Raw genomic sequence first — 22,672 nt, 5'->3', positions numbered from 1 at the left:
TGTGAGAATTTCGTTAAAGCAACTCTCAGGATGAACAGGAGCTGGGAGTATATAGAGCAGAATGGGGAGAGAGATGCTTTGGATTTAACTCCCAATCTGGAGGAATATGGCCCTAAGAATCATCCTCAATTGGAAAAATGAAATGATCCTTCATCGTACCACACTTGGGAGATATTGGATATTAACTGCTTCCAAGTAAAGCAGATCCCTGAAGTCCAGGTCAGATCTATATAATTCTATGCTATGGGCTGTTGGATTCTAGTAATCCTCAACTCTGAGGAACTTGCATTGATTCCACAAGGAAGGATTTGTAAGTAACCTCAACTGCTACTGATGCAAAAAATGAGATAGAAAGCAATGCCATGCTTATAGTAACAAACATTATTCAGTGTCTCTCAAACTAAATGATAAGGCTACTCATATCTCATATCGTGGAGTACACATTGATGAGTCATTGACTTATTATATCTGGTACACGCAAAGGGAGACTCACTGTTGTTCATTCTTCATGAGACAATACTTGTATAAACCAAAATTCACCATAGTTTGGCATTAGAAATATAAAAATAACAGCCTGCTAGGATCATCTACATTTATAAAGTAATCCTTTGAGGACATTAGTCTATGGTCACAGTTGCCCAATTCAAGTAGCCAGTAACTATTACAACTTGGCCTGGTTATGAGTCTTACTTTGAGGTTACCTCCTCAATGATGCACCTAAAATCTGGTTCACCCAAAGCAGTAGGCAAGACATTTAATCTCTAAGGCATATAATCTATAATGTTGTTACTGATTTATTTCTTTAAAACCACAAAAATAGAGAAAAGAAATAGATATAGCACAGCACAAATGTATATGTGAGTGATGGGGGATGTACAACTGTGTATGTTTATCTTATTGATTATTGAATAAAATACTGTTTGGCCAATGAGACAGCAAGTTAGACGGAACTAGGAGTCAAAGAGGATTCTGGGAAATGTAGTAGAGAAGTGCTGATCCAGGCAGGAAGTGACGTAGCAAGGAGACTCATATTTAAACGAAAGAGAAACAGGAAGGGCCCGCTCTTTTCCTCTCGGCTACTGCTCCAGCGGCACGATGTGATCCACCAGCTAGGAGGGACGCCAATAAGGCGTCCGATAAGATAAGTCTTATAAAATATATAGATGTATGATAATTGAGACTGAGCTAACAGATGAGAATCCTAGTCATTGGCCAAGCAGCATTGTAACTAATACAAGTCTCTCTGTGTATTCATTTGGGCCTAACTCGGTCAGGCAACTGGCGTAAAGCATACACGTGGCGGTGGGGCTCAGCGGTTTATGGCAGAAAGATTGATCATAACATGTGAGTTCTTAAAATGAGCTTTGGCATGCTTTGTTTCTTTGTTCTGTAAACAGTGTGAGAGATATCTGTTGTATAATATGACAGCATTTTGGTATAGGAACTGAGGGAAAGAAAATGGTTAACAAAGAGAAATGAAGAGACAATGCATTTAAACTATAACTAAGGTCAACATCAGATGAAACTATATAAAAAATGTCATTTGTGTCTGTTCTATTATGATCTTACATGTATTTACTCACTGCACAAGTATTAAAGATTTAGTATATATGCAATGGACACTACTCTACCCAGAAAGAACACTCTTGATAAACGTTGTTTGTTCCTCAGCCACAATCTGTGGTGCCAAGTCACTGAGCCTTTTTCTCTAGTTATTCTCCCCCAAACCCAGAGGTCATCACTTCCCACAATTTTTGTTATGTCCAGCATGATTTTACCCCTTTATTTTCTTCCGACTTGATTTGTATGCAGTCCTCTGTCCAATTATGATTTTAGTAAAGAAGGTATAGGAATTCCACCTCTACCTCCTCTATCTAGAGACCTGGCTGACTTCACTTTTTGTAAGTATTAATGTTTAGCATGTGTAAGTCATTGTACTTTTCTATTAAAAAGCCCCTTAAAATATCAAACACTTGGAAGATTTATTTTCTGTGAATAAAGCATCGTTTTCCTAGTTGTACAAACTCCTCACTGTCTCAAATCTGCCACTGTATAGTATGGAACCCATTTATTTCTAGCCCAATACCCCTTTTCCCATTTCTCCCACTAGCCTGATTTAACATGATACAGATGACTTCACAACTTATTATTTGCTTTTTGTTCAACTTCCCCCACTTATTTTCCAGGCTTCAGGGCCTCACTATTCAAATGTCTGCCTTCCTCCTAAGACAAAAAAAGATGCTTTGTCTTACTTGTGCAGGGCTTTCTCATACATAACTTTCTCTTCTTCCAGATGGGACACCAAGACCTGTTTTTAATCCCAGTACTCCCTGGTTCCCTCTAACACACCTTCTGCTGCCTCTGGCTAGTGTGCTTTTCCCCTTATTTTCCCTGTTTGTTGTATTTGTTTATCCTGTCATAACTTTGTCAAATTGTTTATCTCTTGCATCATATGTCCTTATGATAGGTCTACTTTTTTGTTTTGTTTTAAAGGTTTATTTATTTATTTATTTATTTTATATACAGTTTTCTGCCTTCATGTATGCCTGCACTCCAGAAGAGGGCACTAGATCTCATTATAGATGGTTGTGAGTCACCACGTGGTTGCTGGGAATTAAACTCAGGACCTCTGGAAGAGTTATATAAACCTCTGAGCCATCTCTCCAGCCCTATAGGTCTACTTTTTGTGCCACTTTCAGAATGGGGTGTTTCTCTGATTGATGTCACTATTCAATTAATATCTGAAACATAAGGAAATTAATGCTGTCCAATCTTTGTAGACATGAATTCCCCAGATTTCAAACAAAATGCTCAAGACAAACTTGAAATGATGATTACAAATTTTTCATAACTTAAATTTGAATGTCTGCAATAAACAACTAAGCAATTTCAATGGCTTTCAATTTCAAGTGGTTAGCTTATGTTTGGGGGCCTGCCAGACCCTCAATGGCTCTCTACCCATATATCATTTCCAATTATGAAATTATCCAGGAAGCTTTGAAATACAATTAATATACCTATCTTATACAGGATTTAATTCAGGTAGAATTGAGTCCAATTCAGACAGGGCTTTAGAATCAGCATAAGAATAAAATATACCAAATCCACAAATCTCCACAGATTGGTTAAAATTATTGTGTACCTATAAAGAATGAATTATACATAGGATCTGCACTCTGTATGTCTCCTGCCTTCAATTTATTCCATTGCTTTGTAGTATATCATCTTGATCCTATCAAACATAGTGTACAACATAATTGTAATTTATATTATGATTTTTGTGACAGATTGATTAAAGTCAGGTGAATAGATCTGACATTTTATGACAGCTTCTAACTTAGATTTTTAGGCAGACATCCTGATAAAAGATTTGTCAGGATTTGATATAAACTAAGGAAATACACCCAAACTGATGACTTCAGTTAATATGCCATTAAATATTTATTCTATGTCATACTAGAATACAGGTGATGAGAATATAGAATTACATTCATTGAGGACTATATATATATATATATATATATATATATATATATATATATATATATATTGTTTGGTAGCACAAAATAGGAAGCAGAATGATCATCCTAGTAAAAATGGCTCTTTCAAATGATAGAGGGAAATATTTTGTTGCTTGTTAATGAGAACCAATTCATGGCACAGGAAACATAATTTGTCACTTAACTTGTAGTTCTACTATTGGTAATGATAGCAAGCCAAGCATTTCATTGTCAAAGAAACTCTAAATGTATTCCTTTAGCAACATAAACTGTGTTTTACAATGTCTTTTTCTCAGAAATACTACTTTGCTGTTTAAAGTAGATTTTTGCAATGCACAATGTTCTGATATCCCAAGTAACCTACAACATTACACATGACAATGGTATTTTTATGGTATTTTACAAAATGTGATGGTATAGAAAAAGGCAAAAAGCTATTGAGAAACTATGGACCAATTAACACAGAACTCTCTCATACCTGAGAAAATTAAATTGCTTGTACAATGATTCAAATAAAAACATATGACTGAATTAGTTCTTCTAAGTCCATACTTTCATACACAATTTCCAATGTCTGTCCAACATTAAAGCATGTTAATTAAACTTGAATGGCTGCAAATTACTATAATTCTGGGCTACTAAATAATTGTGTTATGGCTGACAATATATATCACTATTACTATTGTCTAGAGCACAAATATCTATCAAATCATCGATAACTGTCATTCTGTGAAAATTTCTTATGTTTATACTACCCTAAAGTATTGTCTCCAAGAGTTGCTACCTACTTTATAAATCCACTTGTTGGATATATGAGTTGTGTTCTCTTGCTATTACAAATAAAGCTGACAGAGACATTTGTGTGAATATTCATTCAATACAGATAGATATAAATAATGAATTTTATTTCTCAAAATACCACCCAGCATTTAGAAACTTCAAACTACTATTTATTAGATAATCAGAATAATGTTGTGATGAATAAATCTAATACAAGATAGAAAAATGTAGATATTTCCAAAGGAAATAAAAATTATCTTTATAATCAATATATATAGTACATCTCTACTGTTAGCATGCTCATATTATTGAATTGAATTATAGTATTAAATCAAAGAAAGACAATATATCCATCAACCAGTACTTTTGCTGGAAAAATATATTAGCAGTGTGTGTGTGTGTGTGTGTGTGTGTGTGTGTGTGTGTGTGTTCCAACATTATGAAATTATATTATTTATATATATATTAAATATATATATTAAAGTGTATTACAAATTAATAGTTGTATATTTTCATCTTCTCTAAGAGTGCCTATTCCTCCCACACCTGTTTTTTTAACACTTGATAGTTAATCACTTTAGTTTAATTAATACATAATTCACAAATATTTTTAAATTACATTGGATTTTCTTTTTGTCTTCCATAATCTTGAAAATAAAAAAGCAAAACTTCTACCGAATTTTTTCTTTGGCCCGTTTTGCTTTGTGTATTGATTAATAAAGGAAAAAGCTTTAATCTTTGCTTTCTTTCAGCCTCTTTACAATGGTAGATTTGCATTTGGACTGATGTTCCATGGCGAGTGTGTTTTGTGTGTATGAAGGATGATTTGGCTCATTTATTTGTTTCAGTCTTTGAAAAGGATCACCTTCTTCATAGTCATCTTTGCCTGTGAGCTGAAAGTAAGGAATCGACATATTACGAATTCTCCTATATGAGGACTGTGTTAACAATCCTTTCTTTCTTTTGCTAATACTACACTGAATTAATTATAATTAATTAATTATAAGAGTCTGTTGAGTCTTGAAATCTGATAGCCTTCTTTTTTCCATCTCATTGTAACTTTTCTATTATAGTTCTTGTTCCTTTCCACATGAATTTGGTGCTAATTTCCAAAAAAATTGTCTGCCATTGTTTTAAAACTCTAAGCCAATTGAATAGAATGGCCATGCTAGTAGTAGAGCTATATTACATACTTTCAGATAAAGGTAACTTTCATTTCCTTTAGAAAAGATTACATCTTTCTTATCTTCTATGATATTTATTCATCATAATATTTTTTATTCTCTGAAAAATAGTAGATTTCTCACTGCTGGATGCCATTTTGAGAAATAAAATGGATTTTGTATATCAATCATTCATCTAAACATAGTTAGTACTGATACCACTTTGTATGTAATTATCTGTACAAATTGTCATGTTAGTTTATTGTTTTATATTTATAAGATGACTTGTGTAATCACCCACATTGCAGTGACAAAAATTCTCTACAAGACAAGAAGCAATAGCAAATAATTTATTTGCTATCTTTTTACATTAAGGGAGCTCAGATAGGTGTTACTCCTTCACCATGTTCCTGTTTGGCATGTGTCAGAGTTATTCACTATTATTTGAAGATGTCCATGTATGTGCACTGAGTTTTTCTCAGATGCGAACACCAAATTTTCTTTAATGTTTTTGTTTGTTTATCAGACAGTTTTTAATGTGCCTTTCTTTTGCCAACACAACAAGTTATACTGATAAACTTAAAATTGTAAACAAATTTTTATTTATAGGATATATCCCACTCAGTCATTATTTATTTTCCATTTTGGAAAAAATATTGTGAATTCTGTCTATGTTCATGAGGCATATTGAACTATAATTTTCTTTTCTGGGATGGGTATTGTGGCTTTATAAAATAAACTGTATTTTCTCCCTTTAAAATAGTTGTGAACCTCTTATATAGTATTGGCATCACTTCTTCCTAAAATACTTGAAAATATCACTCAGTAAAATTAAGTAATGCAAAGTTTTTATTTCACAATTTTTATTTCACATTAGTTATTGGAAATCATTAGTATAAAACTATTCAAAATATTTAATTATTTTTGTCTGTCACTTCTGTTGTAAGATTTCCATTTTCAATCTTGATATATCTTATGATTTGTGACATTTCTCTCCCCTTTTCTTTTCCTAATTAATCTAACTTGTTTTCTGACCAAAATATTTTCTTATTACACATTTTACTTTCAGCTCTTTGTGTGTTCATCTTTGTAAATTTTATTTTATTAAAATATAATTATGTAATTTCTTCTCTTCTCTTAGCTCCCTCCAAAGTGAGTTTCTTTGGGTGACACAGTTTAAATGCTGGTTAATCAAGAATGGTAAGCCCTACCCATTCATCTGTGCATTCAAGACATGTGATTACTAATATGGTTAAGATTGTTGCATTTTGGTTCACTTGTTCTTTGCTCTCCTTTTTTTCTCTTTCTGCTCTACCTAAGGTTAACTTATAATTCTTTATCATTCTGGTTCATCTTCTTCATGATCTGGCTTACTGCAAATCTCAATATTGTCTTTCAGCTGCATTGGGGTTCATAGTAATCGTAATTAACTTTTCAATTCTAGATTAAAGGTATATTATTATGTCACTTTTCATGTAGTTTAAGAAGCTAAAAATAATGTCTACATATCCACCATTAACCATTGTACTACTGTCATACATTTATTTTTCTATATACCATATTCCCCACAAAACATTGCTAATAATGACCTTTGAACAGTCAATATTGTTTTAGAGAAATTTACAAAATGATAGAGTATTTTTATATCCACTCATTTGGTCATTATTTTCAATCTCATTCATTACTGTAGATACATATTCTCATCCCCAGCCCTTGTCCTTACTATGTTTACACACATGGTAATTCATTCCAGATCCCAAATGTGAACACTAACTTATTTTGTGTCAAATATTTGAACACTTCTAAATGATATTTGTTTTATATTACAAATAACGAACCTAAAACATGTGTTGATCCTTTTAAGAAACACTTTGTTTGATGAAAATGAAGGAAGGCCCAAATAGCGATAATTATTCTTAACATCCAGACAAGAACTTTTTGTGTATTTTACTCAAGGAAAAAAAAATCATGATTTTATATTCTTTGGCAGACTGAAAGAAGTACAACTCTTAGCTCTGTATAAATGTTAGATGTTATTACTTGTCATTGTTCTAGGAATTCCTCTCCTCAAATTTATTCATGAATATGTATCAATCAAACTGCACATGAAGTGGTATCCCTATATTTTTCTGCTGGGAGGCTTCTCTCTGAAACTGCAACCTAGAAATTCAAGTAATTTTGCTTCATTTCAGCTGAGAAATGTATTTCTCAAAATCCTGGTAGTGTCATTTTTTGAAGTCCCGTTTTCTTGGTAGACCTGCCCAGCTCTCATCAGGGGAGTCTCAGCTAGCTGTTTGTTTCACTGGTAGAAGCAGTGGGCATAATGCTGTGGTTGCAAATGTGCTATAGAGATTATATTTCTGCTCTGAGTAAAGGCAGTGGAAAAACATAGATGACCCTGCACACAACAGCACTGTATACCCCTTCCCTCTGAACTCTGTAACCACCTCATTTCATCTGAAAGTTGTGCTCACTCTTGCTCTTCCCTCCTCTATTGTGACCTTTTATTACATAGACTTCATCTTTACTTACTTTTACATTTCTTTCTTTGGCACCTAATTTAGCTTCATTTTTACATTTGAAAATTACTTTTATTAGATATCTGTGTGTTTCTCTTTATTTTAACAGTTTCATATTTACAATATACTGAAATTAAACCCATTCCCTGTGACCATCTGATATCCTTTTAATTGTTCTTTGAATCCTTTTAATTCATCTAATAATCTAATGGATACATTGTTACAGAAAGTGGCATCTCTTCCCCAGCAACTATTAATAAGCTTTAACCCCTCAAGAAGGGATATAGCCACTATTTTTTGCCAGGGTTTGTATTGATTATCCACACTACCCTAGTGAATCCACACTTTTTTTTCCAAGTTTAATCCATATCAGTTTTATGTTCCTAATATGAAATACTACATTTTGTAAGTCTAATGTGGAGTTTCACATTTGCAACAGGGAATGAATTAGAAAATATTCCCTGAGGGTAAAAACGATGTGCAATTTCCCTCCACCTATGAAGCAGCTGCTGGTAGCCCTTGCTGACTTGCAAATCATTAGCAAATACTTCAGCACATCTTTTACTTGTTGACATTGTGCAAAGTCGGCTCTTGAACTGCCTGAGACTGTTACATTCATGAGTCTCTCTTCTAAAATTTCATTGTAGAAAATGATTATTAGAAATATAAGCTATACAATGTTTGACTATGCCTTTACAAATGTGTTTTCTCTTAAAAACAAATTTCCTTTGTGTGGCAAGTGAATATTGAATATTCATTTAGTGACTCAAAATTAGCTCTTGGAGGCACAGCACCTCCTTATTTATCAAACTACATCTAGAAAGAGGAAGAGCTTATATGATGAGCATCTGCCAGGAGCTAATGTATTGATTTACAAGTTCCTATAAACATTATAATTACCCATAAGACTTGTTCAGTTTCCAAAGTCAAAGATACCACATAAACCAATTACATACTAGTTTCAGTGGGAGATACATGGCCTTAGTCTTTTCTGAAACTCCAGATTATACTTAGATACTCAGAGACAGACAATATTAGAAACCAATATACTAAGTTCTATGCTTGCTATCTGCATGCTTAATTTCATGAGATTTCTTGTGACCACACTTTGAAGTACAATTCTGCTATAAACTTTAGTCTATATTTACTACAATGAACAAAACACTTGGAGAAGAAGTAACTTTTTTCAGACTAAGTTGAGTGAAAAATGATGAATGTAAAGTAGATTTAATGAACATGAAAAAGGAGTTGCTTTTTGTCTATGTTCTATTTCACACAGTGTTTAGATTTGCTGTTACTTGAAATTCCCATGTATCTGAAGTGGGAAAGGGAACCTCAGGGGATCTTTCTATTATATCCGTAAGCACTAGGTCCCCCAAAAGACCATATTGAAAATAGCTCCTCTTTTAAAGAATAAATGTCTAGCCATTCTCATCAAAGGATATTGAAAAGTATCGTCCTTGTTCCAATCAAAATTAAAGAAAAAGTCTATAAATCAATACCATAGACAATCTGGAAAATGCACAAAAAAATGAAGAAGGGGAGGCCTGGCCACTACAAACCTGCACTGAACTTTCAGAATCTCAATACATAGCACATAGCATGGATGCTCAGCTTGCTTTGAGAGGTGCCAGAAGTTTCTTTAGAAGCCCATTTATATACTGCAACAATGTAATAAACAGCGGAGAGAGAGAGAGAGAGAGAGAGAGAGAGAGAGAGAGAGAGAGAGAGAGAGAGAGAGAGAGAGAGAGCACGAGAGAGAGAGAGAGCACAAGAGAGAGAGAGCACAAGAGAGAAGGACAGCAGAAGAGAGGGAGAGCTGTAGATTCCCTTTCTGCCACTCATTTTTATGTGTAAGACAGGACAGAGTAAATGGTTCAAAGAATAAAGTACTGGCCACCCCATACCCCCATGGATAAGAAAATGAAGGAATTTCTGTTAGAATGTGATAATTTTTGCCTTATTGGTAATAGAACCTTTTTCATCTACTATTTCCTCTGTTAGTTTAGAACCATGTTTTCATCTTTTCAATGATTAATAAAACTCACATACAGACTTTTAAGTGCTAATCTTCCCACTTACTGAATGTTATTTTTTAGCTAGCCACACCTTTCTTAGGTCTCTGACTTGTGATTTACTGTATATATCCAACACTGTTAGCCTGTTATAAACACATCAGATATATTCATCTCTATATCAATTTCAAAAGTCTGCCTCTAGGAATGAGGTTTCTGATGACAAAATCAAAGTCAAAAACATATTTTATTCAAAGACTTATTACTCTAGTTAGCAAGATAACACTTGTACCATTCTCTGAGTAGTGGAAAATAGATACATGTTGCAAAAATGGTGAAGGCAAAGCTTATACTACCTACTCCAATGTTAATCTTGAGTTAAACATTTGCCTTACTTTAAATTCATGAATTATAGAACATCACTGATTCTACTTGGAAGGTTAAGAATTAAAAGTATAGAAAGGCCAAATGTATCCCTTAACCTGCCATCTGTGGTGGTTTAAATTTCCTTTTAAATGTGGATGAGGTATATTATCACTTTTAAAGTTAATGGGGCCTGAGAATACACTTTCTTCATAGGAACTAAATTTTAAATACATTAAGGCATTTGCGAAATTGTGAGCTGGCCAACACTAGCTATTTATGTTACTCTTGTAGTCATGTTCATGAAAATTTAGTATATAACTCATATGCATTAAATATGTACTTGATATATACATATATATTAAACACACAAAAGTTTTTCTAAGTCTTGGGTGTAGAAACATACGTGGAACTACTCTGATTGACAATTTACTGATAGCAGCTATTGTGTCTATCACAAGATTAAGCTTCCTCTCTGCTTCTCTCCACATATATCTTTGATGGTGGTAGCATGAATTTTGCTAGGCCTGTGTACCCAATGTAAAGAACAAGCTGGTAGAAAATCATCACTAAATGAATAATTGCTAAGTCAGTGATCTGGTTAGTCTGTACCAAGCACTGAAGAGTTATTTAATATTAACACTTATTTCATCCCTGGTTTTAGGTAATAATTTTTATTTCTTGTTGTTGAAACATTACCACTTTTTCATCCATATCTTCTTAACATCTCTTGCATTTTTATAATGAGAGTTTATTCTCTGGAGAGCACAATAGAAGGTGTTTTATATGTTGCTTCATTTAAGCTTTATGATATAATCATTTACATATTAAACAGAGGAGAAGAAAGACAGGGACAAAAATATGAAAACACAGAAACCTTTCCTACGGCTTTGTAGTGTATGCAGCACACTGTGGTAGAGTGCATAGCTTTGAACCAAGGTCAACCTTGATGCTTAAACCTTCTCCCCTACATTTTAAAATAACAAAATCTCTATGATCTTAATACACACATTTTCAAAGGATATTAAGACACAATAGTCTAATTCTTATCCTTTGAAATTGATAAAATATAATGTACATGTCTGTGTGTATTTAGCATGTAACCATTGCTATTTTCCATTTTCAACTTGCTGATCATTTCAAGCCAATAGTTTATCTCCCAAGTGTTGCACTAATGTTTGTAGCATTCTTATTCTCAGTTATTTCTACACAAATTCAATTTCACATATGTGATCACTGACTTCCTACATTTTAAGTATTCACATGCAATTTAACTTTACCTTATGATTAAAAATTGTAACTTATCTTTTCTTCTGTCCCAATCAAAATGTCTTCACATAATTCTGCATACCAGGTTCTATAACTGTTATCCACATTTGGCTTTTCTGCCTGCACTTTGTCTGGCAAATTTTCTGAAACATATCTCTAGATCTTTGCTTCCTCAATACATTTTATGACAATACATCCTATATTTAGTAAATTAAGGCTACTCCCAATCTCTGTAGTACTGAGGGATCCCAATGAATCAATTACCTGTTTCCTGCCATGAAAGCATGCTATTTTTCTCACAAGTATATAAGTGCAAAATAATGAAATGTATTAAAACATTATCAGTAAAAAAAAAGGCACTAACAGTATCAAAAATAAGAGTGAAGTACTACCTATCTTCAAAATAGAATTCTATAATTGCTTCATTTAAAGCAAACTTACACTTTCAGCAAAGGAGCAGGATACAAAATCAACATGCAAAGACCAGAGGTTTACTTAAACACTTTAAATTCACACACTGAGAAAGAAAAATCTCATTTGAAATAGAAATTTAAAAAGAGTAACTGGAAATAAAACTTTCTACAGAAGTGAAGGTCTGTACAATGAAAAATGTAAAACAGTGCAAGAATTGAAAAATAAATTAGAGGATGAAATGACTTCCTGTGCTCATGGGTCCTCTTAATTAATATGGGTGAAATTACTGCACTAAAAAGAAGATCCACATATTCAATACAATTATTATCAAATTCCAATTCTCTTCTTTACACATGTAGAAAAAAAGGAAACCTCTTAAAATTCATATATAGACACCCAAAACCTCAGATAGCCAAGATGACCTTAGGTAAAAATCAAGGCTGGGGGTTTTGTAGAAATACATGATACCATGGAACAATTATAATACATCTTGGAGTTAACATAACACTGATGGAAAACTGAAAGTCCAAGTCACCCAGTAAGAATTAGTGTCATTAAGAAAACAAACAATATGCCAGGTAGTGGTGGCCCATGTCTTTAAATTCAGCACCTCAGAGGCAGAAGCAGAGGATCTCTGATGTCAAGGTCAGCCTGTTCCTGGACAGCCAGGGATACACAGAAAAACAATGTATCAAAATAAGAAAACTGAACAAAAAACAAAACAAACAAACAAAAAATCAAGTGCTTACAAGGATGTAGGAAACGGTAAAGTTTGAACTGTTGTTAATCAGAACATAAAATGGTCAAACCACTGTGGAAATCAATATGTAGAATCTTTACCAAAATAAAAATGACTTCAGGTAATACCTAGTTAAGCTACTTGTATGTACATACCCATGGGACACTGAGTTAATACACAGCAGAAATACTTGATCAAGTATTGTCATCGTGGCACTATTCATAATAACCAAGATACTGAGCCAACCTTGGTGGATAAAGAAAAGTATGTATATACATGGTGATTTTCTCTGCCATAAATGAACCTGAATAAAATTATAACATCTATAAGAATACAACTTGATGTCCTGACATTGGTGGAACATACCCAAATCAGAGAAAGGAAAGTAGGTATGTACACTGAGCTTTTCTCTGTGCCATAAATAAACGTGAACAAATAATAGCACCTATTAGAAAATAAATCCAGCTGGCTGTACTCACATAAGTGGAACATACCAGAATCAGAAAGACAAATACTATATATATTCTTTCATTTGTGATGTCCAAAATGTACCTAGATAATAAGTCTAGTTATATATTTTTGATGTGATAGAAGGAGGTGGTAGGGGAGAGGTGAAGGAGACTATTATGAGGGAATTGTAGGTAATAGGAAAGAAGGTGAAGGTCAAAGATCATGGTGTGCTTGAAAATATTGGTTTTATGAAATCTCCCACCATGATCAGTGAATAGACACTTATGAAAAGTGAAATATGCAAGACAGCAAGACAAACAACCACATATATAAGTTTAATTCCAGCAGATTTTTTGGAATTGCTCAATTTCATTTTCAAAAACAACTACATGAAATTATTTGCATCTATATTTCAAAACTCAGGACCTAGAAAACTGGTAGTCACTAAAAAGTAAATGTTCTACAAGAAAATTGGAAGTAATTCAGGATGCTTACATAATCCCTTTTGTAAACTTAATGGATATGTCCTTTCTGCTAGACTTGCTCAGTCTCGCCTTTCAATGTTAGTAGCTACCTCATTATCTCTTTTGAAAAAAATTCACTTAAGGGAGTGAATGAAGCCGACCTTCAGCATAGCCTTCTGTGTCGAAGATGTTTTCTTAATGCTCTTGACTCTTAGCCACTGCTGTTAATACCAGCACGTAAAATATAAAACCATCCCATTTATATTCTTCAGTAAAAAGCTCTCAATTTATGTATTTAAATAGTGCATTATGATTATTAGTTTGTGGATAAGTAGTAATAGTTTGAGGCAAGTGTAAGAAAATTAGCCTTAAAATGAATCAAGAGATTGTGTGGTACATTTAAGGATTTTGAAAAAATGAATTTCATACATCTAATCTCTATTAATTTGTTTCCTATATTTATTGTGTTAAACATATAGCATATTTGAACCTTACTTTGAAATATATAAATTCATTTCCTGCTATACAATCATTTTAAATGTGTCTAATGATATAGAGATGTTCAGTATAATCTTCACTGGAGTAGATCCAAGAAGGCTTAGGCTATCTCTCAGTTGGACATGGGTATGTTGTGGTATGTTTGGTGATGCTGTAGGATATAAGGGCAGAAATAGCCTCGCTTGTTTAAAAGGCAATGTCTTGTCTTGGTCATATTGTTTTTTCTAGCCCAAGAATATGTTTAACTAGATGAGGCACAGAACACAGCCTAGGAGCAGATGTATGAGAAGAAAGTCATTTCTCATTGGCCAATATAACAAGGATTCATCAGTAAAAAGTGATCTCCACTACCTCTTTAGAGTCTAACTTGTATTATGACTATGAGGCATACTATATTTTTGAGGCATAATATATTTTAATTGCTTGAATCAGTTTAAAAAATCTATTTGCCATTTATTTAGCTACCTATTATTGACCTTCTCACATCCTTAAGCTTTCTTCTCAACTACACTTCTAATCCACCTTACATCCCATTAACAGCTAGGAGGCTTCAGTGGCATCAAGTTGATGCACAAACATTCCTAGACCAAATTCCCCATATTTAAGACTGCCACATCAAATGTTACACAAGTAGGATCTGAATAAATCTGCCTACCATACTCAGACATCTCTGTTGATTCCCACCTGGTTCAGAGAAAATGGAGGGTATTCTAATGTAACAAGAAAGCCCTCTGATCCTTTCCTATTACATCTTCTTAGCCATGAATTTCATATACCTTCTCTTCCACCAAAGCATGCCCATCTTTCTCAGCTGCAAATTAAATTGATTTCTTAAGAGTTTGTAAGTCGTGTTGTCATCTGAATGCAAGTCCCAACCCTATTTTTATCTTCCACCTGCATTAAAATGATGCATAAATGAGAGGAGTAAAATTCAGGTTGCTTTTAGATGCACTCCTGTGACTCACTGAGTGGAGAATGACCCAGAAAATCTTGGTACCTCATGAAGCTGAGTTAATTCTGTAGGTTCTGTCCATGCACAGGCCAGAGAAATCCAGGGCACAGTTTTCCTTAACAATCATCAGCATTGAATTCCTTTACCTATTTAAAAGTGCATTAAAAGCTTACAGTAATATTTCTTTGTCTATTTCCTCATATGACCAAAATCCAGTGACTTACAGTTCATATGATTCAAAACTTGATAGCTCCAATTTGCCATGGGTATTATATATGGTTATAAACAACTCATAGATAAACATAAAAGACATAAAGGCATGAAAACAAATCATTCTTAGAAATTCTAGTAAGACACAACAATTTTCTCCAATCTAATATGTTTTCTATTTGGAAATGAAATAGCTGGAAAAGTTTTTTCTCTGTTTGAGATATAAGCTCACTGGTAGAGCACCATGCTCACATATATGAAAATGCTGGGTTAGAGCTGAAGCAGAAACAGAAGAAGAAGAAAGACGATAATGAGGAAGAAGATTATGATAGTAATGCATAGAGAACAGAAAATGGAATATGGTCTTGTGTGGAAATAAAATAAGAATGAAAGGAGTATTTTTTTTGACTTGAAAATAGGCTTGTGTTTCACTGTCTCCAGGGACTGGGCACTAAAACAGCCAATATTCAATATAAGTCCAAATGGAGGAACTTTAATTATATATCAAGTATGTTCAAAACTTGCTTCATAATTTGTAGAATGTGTAATTTTTAGGAAATGATTTAAATTCTTTGAAGCTTAAACTCTTCTCGTCCTATAGAGTTTTAAATACTAAGGATTTTCTCAGAAGACTATAAAAAGAGTGTGGTGTGATAATATTTGTTGGAAATTTCAGTATAATGCTGCAAAGGTTAATTGCTATTTTCTCCTTCCTTCTTGGAGAGAATAGGGTAATAAAATTCTCTGAACAGCCTGTGGAGTCATCTCCACTTTTCTCTATGTAGAGTTGCAGTCATCACAAGCTTAGGGACATCTGGAAATGACTCTCCATCTTCACACTTCACTGCCTTGACCTCTTGAAGATGCCCCATCATTTAAAAACCACTGTGACTGCTAGGAACATCACTCAAGTTGAACTATGGGAAGTCTTGAGGGCATTGATTGTTACAATGTAAGTTCTCAAAATAGTTTGCCTTCCATTTCTATAAAGAATTGAAACAAGTTGCTACAGAGCATAGTAGTTTTCAAATTCAGGATAGAATTCTAAGAGACACTGAAGTTAGTAGATACTGTATAAAATGCTTATCCAATAATTAAGGTGTTAATTATTGTGTAATTAATTAATGTGTATCTAATAATTAAAAGACACTACCTTATCCTTATCACTTTATTAACTGTTTTCTGTGCCCTCTTTCTAGTCCTCATGCAGCTGCTAAAGTCGACAGATCCTGGTGACAAATAGAACAGCGATAATCTCAGCCCCTCCGACAAGTCAGTTAATTCCTGTTCCCTTGTTTCTATAAAGCATATAAATCAACTAATGCTACCAATTCTCAGAACAAATTAAGTATTATGTAAGTGACAGTGCTGATTTCTTGTATTGGGTGATGTCATGAATTATGAAATGCCCACAACAGTCCTCAGAGTTTAGTTTACTTATTGTAATTTTAGAGACATGAAGCAAGGAAACTCACTTGCATTTCTAAAATGAGACAAATAGCAAAACACAATCCAAGGCCTCATATCTCTGTAGCCTTTGTTTCCCAATATTTTCAAATTCATAATATACCTTGACCAATTTGTATGTCACAATTTTCTTCTTTAGTATCTTTACATGCTTAACCCACAACACTATATTTTATTAGAAATACATCACAGATTGTTCATGAATGCATATCCTATCTATTAATGAAGACTTATACTAAATGCCATGTTGTGTGTAAGTTTTTCTCACGAGATCAGGTACTGGAAGTTTGCTTCTAAGCCTCTGCTGCTGTTGTAAAGTCACAGAACCTTATACAGTCTAGTCCACTAAGAGAAAATTAGGTATGGATTTAAAAGGGATATTGAGAACCCAGAGCATCTCTCTTCCACTAGGTAAGCAAGTTTCTCCACCCACACAATGATGCGCTACAATGCACCACCTGACTGTGGCATAAAATCTCCAAAACCATGAGCCAAAACTACACTTTCCTACTTTGAAATGAATTTTCTCAGGTATTTGTATCATGAAGCATCGCACACTAGATTGCTGACTTATAATGGCACATGTGAGTGGAAATTTTAAATATTTGTCCTGTTTATAATGCCACTGTGATCAAATTAACTTCAAGAGCATCCCTCTTTTTATTAGAGTAATTGTACTAATAAAGATAAATGTAGAGAAAGACAAATGTAGGGTACCCACATAGACATCATCAAGCCAGTATTGTTTTATGTACTCTCCAATCCTCTTGAATTATTCTGAAGGAGGTTCACCTGTAATTTCACCTCTAATGATTTTACCTGCAATGATTTCACTTGTAATGATTTCATCTCTAATATTTTCTGCATCATTGATGAAATGTAGCTGCAATCCCATTATGAATCATAAACAGTAAAAGTGCATTGATATAATATTGAAATAGAATACCTTCCACATTTTCTATTATGTTTTGCTATATGGAACATTTTATAAACTTAAATTTTAGAGTTTTTCACATCTCTTTTTTATTAACCAATTTTTATCTTTCCATTTGATGCTTAGAAAACTATTATGCATAGATACTGGACAGTTGCCACAGTGGTTGCAAGTGCTTACTCTGTAAATGAGAAGCTGAGTTTGAAAACTAGCACTCATTTAGCAAGCAAGACTTCCCACAAATGCCTGCAACTCCAGCTGTAAAGCATCTGACACACCTTTATACTTTTTTTTGCTCCATACATGTATACAAGCATGTGCATACACACACACTCTCTCTCACACACACACATGTACACACACATACACACACACACACACACACACACACACACACACACACACGTACACACACACGGTTATTTGAAACACTGTTTGTTCTTCAGAGTGCCATGAAACTGAGTTTTCTTCTCTTGCTGTTATGAAATGTCTACACTGTCATTTACATAGACCTTAAGTTGTGGGAAGCCTATGGATTTAGCTAACTGATCTAGCAATCTGTTTATATTCAGGGTTAACTTTTGGGTAATAAATATATTTCAAATAATATAATTTGAATTGTAACAATTTAATACCAACATGATAATGTTGGTAATTTATCTCATACTCTACCAGAATAATTTGGCATTGAGCAAAAATCAAATCCCTCTTATTAGGACATATATTTAGTTTAGATTTCTAGTTAGTATGGGATAGGATTTTGTGTTCTGGGTTTTCCACAGCATTATTTCTTTTTATTAGCTTATAGGAAGTCTGATGTTTGGGTTGGTTGGTGGAAATTTTTGTATAGGCCATATATGGAATTTAGCAAGGACAGTGTTGCATTTTTTACTTCTAAAATATCAGGGCTCTTTATTTTGGGGGTGGTGTCCATTGTATTATGCTAACTTTAGTTCCAAGCTTTCACTTATTTGCAAATAAGTAAATATTTAATGGTCAAATATGAAAATAAAGTAATGTAAGAGGATGGACGAATTTGTGTGTGAATCTATTTGGGAGGTTACATTTGTCTCTACCCAGTAGACAAGTAATATATTAATATTGGAGGGAAGTAAGATCACTTTGCTTTTTTCTATAGTCTCCCTTGGAACAAAAGAATAAAGTATTCTCAATTCTACAGCTTCCCTAAACTGGAGACAGCGCTAGCCTGCTCTCAGACTCTGTTTCCCACGTGGCAAGGAACAGCTTTATGCTTTCTTTCACCAAAGGAGAAAAGACAACATTGCACTCTTTCTACAACCAAAATTGTACACATGGAATCAACATATCTCAGACCACTTTCCATCATGGGAGGAGCAAAAGGGTCTAAAAATTTATGAGAAAACTAGGGTCTAAAATGTCCAGAGATTTGGAGTCTGACCTCAATGTCTTGAATTGCAATTCAAAGTAAACAGAAAGCTGTTCAGCATGCAGGATGTGTGCTTAATGTATTCCATTCAGTTCACTGCCAGAAGTGAATTGTTGCATTGTGTGCAAGTCAAAGATCCAGGAGGGATTCAAGGATGGAATGTGTGGAGGGCATCACAGCAGTCCATTTAGGGCATTAGTAAATCAGCACAGACTGTATTGCAGGCCAGGTAGCTGAGTCACAGCCTGAAACACCACTGAAATATAAACCCTCTCTATGAACTCTTAGGATTATTTATGAACAACAAAACTTTGAGTCAAAAGATAAATGTAATTGTCTCAATTAAATAAATGCAGGAAAGGAAAAATGAAAATCTGAGGGGTTTTGGACCTTCATGGCGTAACCAATCACTGTGATACTCTGAAACAAACAGAAGAGTAGGATTGAATTAGAAACCAACTGCATTAAATATAACAGAGTGAAATTATTTTTATTTTATATTATGAACTATAATACATGAAAAGGTAGTATTGCTCTGGTAAATAACTATATCTATTATTGGTGTTTTTACAATAAATTTCAGAAAATGTATTCTTACATACAAAAAAATATCTCCCAGAACACAATGTTTCGTAGGTCATTGGAAAGACATGTATAAATATTACTTCCACTATTTCTTGGGTTATTGTACATGCCTTTAAAATGTTCTGTCATGCTGTTTAAATCCCTAGAGGTAATTAAGCATCTCAAATTCTGATTGCATAATAATCTTATTCCTGCAAACTGTAATTCCCTTTTGAAAATATAGATTTTTAATAGTATTTCAGTATGTTTCTTATGAAAACCATACTATTATATGTGCTTACATTTTCAAATTACTTATATAGATGACTAGCTTGAAACCTTTTTAGGAAATTATGATAAGTGATAGGCAATCGTTTTCCAGATTTATTTTATCCATTTATATATAGATGTGTGAATCTTTGTGTTTGGGTTTTTTCTTGTAATTACAGGTGTCATAGAGACCAGAGCTGTTGGATCACCTGGACTGGAGTTACAGTTGGCTGTGAGCCTCCTAATGAGAATACTGTTAACTGAACTCACATCTTGTATTACAGTGGTTCTCAATCTTTATGCTGCGACCCTTTAATACAGCTCCCCCTATTGTGGTGACCCCCAACCATAAAATTATTTCTGTTGCTACTACATAACTGTAATTTTGCTACAGTTATGGATCATAATGTAAATAATTACAGAAATAGAGGTTTGCCCAAGGGGTCACCACCTACAAGTAGAGAACCACTGTTCTAGAAGAACAGTGTATGCTCTTATGAGTTAAGGCATCTCTCCGACCTAAGGTAACAATTCTTGATATGATTCTTTCCCAGGTAATTGAGCTACAGAAGTAGACAGCAAACTTTCACAATATGTTAATTAAATGATGGAATCTATTTAAATTTTGCATTAATTATTACATTGTTTTTGTGTGCAGAATAGTGGAGCAACTTCAGCTAGAAACACTGCCCTTTTTACAGATGTTTAAAACAGAAGCATTTAAAGGGCCATTTATGAGTTTTAATTGATGAGTAATAATAACATAACTTCTTTAAAATGATATTTCAAAAATTTAATTATTGCATATCCTAATGTCTGAAGGTCAAATTTGAATCTTATTTCACATTGGAACAGTAGACTAATGAACAATTAGTGGAAATGACTATAATTAGAAATGTATAATTCACAGTGTTTCTACAGTTGGTGGAGTTTCCCTACATCCAAAGAATATTAAATTGAAAACTACCTTATTTGTAATAATATGAAAACATGAAAGTCATTCTGTGGTATTATGCAAAAACATTGATGTTTTCTGATTAAGGGATTCTGGAGAACAGATAATGTTCAAAAGAGAAATAAAGGTGTTCAAACATCAATATGCTGCTCATAAAGCCAGGCAACAATAGATCATCTCTTACATAATTCAGTTATTGCACAATCCATCTTTTATTTTTCCAGAGCTGAGAGCAAAGCTCAAGGCCTTGAGTTTTTTAGACTGGTGCTGTACCACTGAGCTAAACCCCTGACCTCTATGACAAATCCTAAGCAATTACTTAGTTCTACTTACCTGCCAAAAATTGATACTCAGGGGTCAATTTGATAATATTACCACACCTAAATATTACACACATTGTATTAAGCAAATATTGATGCTGTTAAAGTTTTAATTCAGACTCTGTATAAGAATCCCACTGGTAATTATTTTTTGCTAACGTACTTTCATCTTCCACTTATATACACAGTAATTCTTCTCTACAATATGATGAAAACTATCCCCCAAGTCCTTTAGGAATATGTCCTTTGATCATGGCTGTCTTTATACTAAGAAACTTACCTGCATTATTAATTATCACAATGTAATTAAACCAAAACCATTTACACTTTTAATTTGAGACTGTATTGCTTCATAATTAACCCAAATGGAGGATAAGGTAATTAATTTTTAGGAAACAATTTTACTGCATAAAGTTAAATATCAACTAATATGTGTATTAAATTTCCAGAAGTGTTTTGAAAAATTAATTTTTTCCTAAACTTACAGAGCAGCAGAAATTTCATCATTGCATTCTCAATGTCAAATAATTCACAAATAAAAAAGAGGGAATTTAATTACAATAATCATTAGGAATATAATCATGTTTCTGTTTATCAATTATTCTTTTTTTCCCCTCTTTTTATTATAATTAATTCAAGTTAGGGAACAGGCTTGTTTCACATGTAATTTCCCTCTCCTTCTCCCTCCCCTTACCCCCATTCCTTCTCCCCCACCTCCAACCTACCCCCCACCCCATCCACCCACCACTCCCCAGGCAGGGTAGGGCCCCCAACCGGGGCTCCACCAAGTCCACCAAATCTTCCTGTGCTGGGCCTGGGTCCCTCCCCATGTGTTCAGAGACAGAGTGCATCCCTTCAAGTGGGATGGGCTCTCGAAGTCCCCCACATACACCAGGGCAAAAAGCCAGTCCACCTCCGGAGGCTCCCAGGAGTGCAGGGGCCTCCCCGATGGCATCCATGATCAGGGGGCTGGATTAGTCCCGTACTGGCCTCCCAAAGAGCGTCTGGGGTCGATATGCTTTCCCTTTTTCAGGCCAACTGTTTATGTGGGTTTCTCCAACCTGGTACAGACCCCTTCGTTCTTCATTCCTCCCTCTCTTCAACTAGGTTCCAGAATTCAGCTCAGTGTATTTCTGTGTATGTCTGTCTCTGCTTCCATCAGCCACTGGATGAGGACTCTAGGATAGCATAGAGAGTAGTCATCACTCTCATTCTAGGGGAGGGGCTTCTAGGCCATCCTCTCCTCCACTGCCCGGACTGTCAGATCGTGTCATCCTTATAGGTCTCTGGAGATCTTTCTAGTTCCAGATCTCTTCTCAGACCTATAGTGGCTCCCTCTGATATGGTATCTCTCATCCTGCTCTCTCTCCTCTATTCTTCCCCCAACTCAATATATCTGCTCCTCCATTTCTTCTCCT

At 34.2% G+C, this 22,672-nt stretch overlaps 1 long non-coding RNA gene across 2 annotated transcripts; it reads left to right on the top strand.

Annotated features, from left to right (window-relative positions):
• The first annotated feature begins 1,067 nt into the window (after positions 1-1,067).
• LOC118238715 lies at positions 1,068-21,943 on the top strand. Of its 2 annotated transcripts, none has more exons than XR_004772535.1 (5): positions 1,068-1,344; positions 6,585-6,643; positions 16,122-16,288; positions 16,536-16,608; positions 20,159-21,943. It is a non-coding gene; the product is annotated as an uncharacterized LOC118238715 (long non-coding RNA). The 2 variants fall into 2 exon arrangements; XR_004772536.1 differs by having other exon boundaries at positions 16,536-16,691.
• The last annotated feature ends 729 nt before the right edge of the window (positions 21,944-22,672 follow it).

Source organism: Cricetulus griseus, assembly GCF_003668045.3.
Source record: "Cricetulus griseus strain 17A/GY chromosome 1 unlocalized genomic scaffold, alternate assembly CriGri-PICRH-1.0 chr1_1, whole genome shotgun sequence".
In the NCBI taxonomy this organism is placed as follows: Eukaryota; Metazoa; Chordata; class Mammalia; order Rodentia; family Cricetidae; genus Cricetulus; species Cricetulus griseus.
Note: the sequence above shows the minus strand (reverse complement) of the source record. Positions and strands in the feature narration are given on the sequence as shown.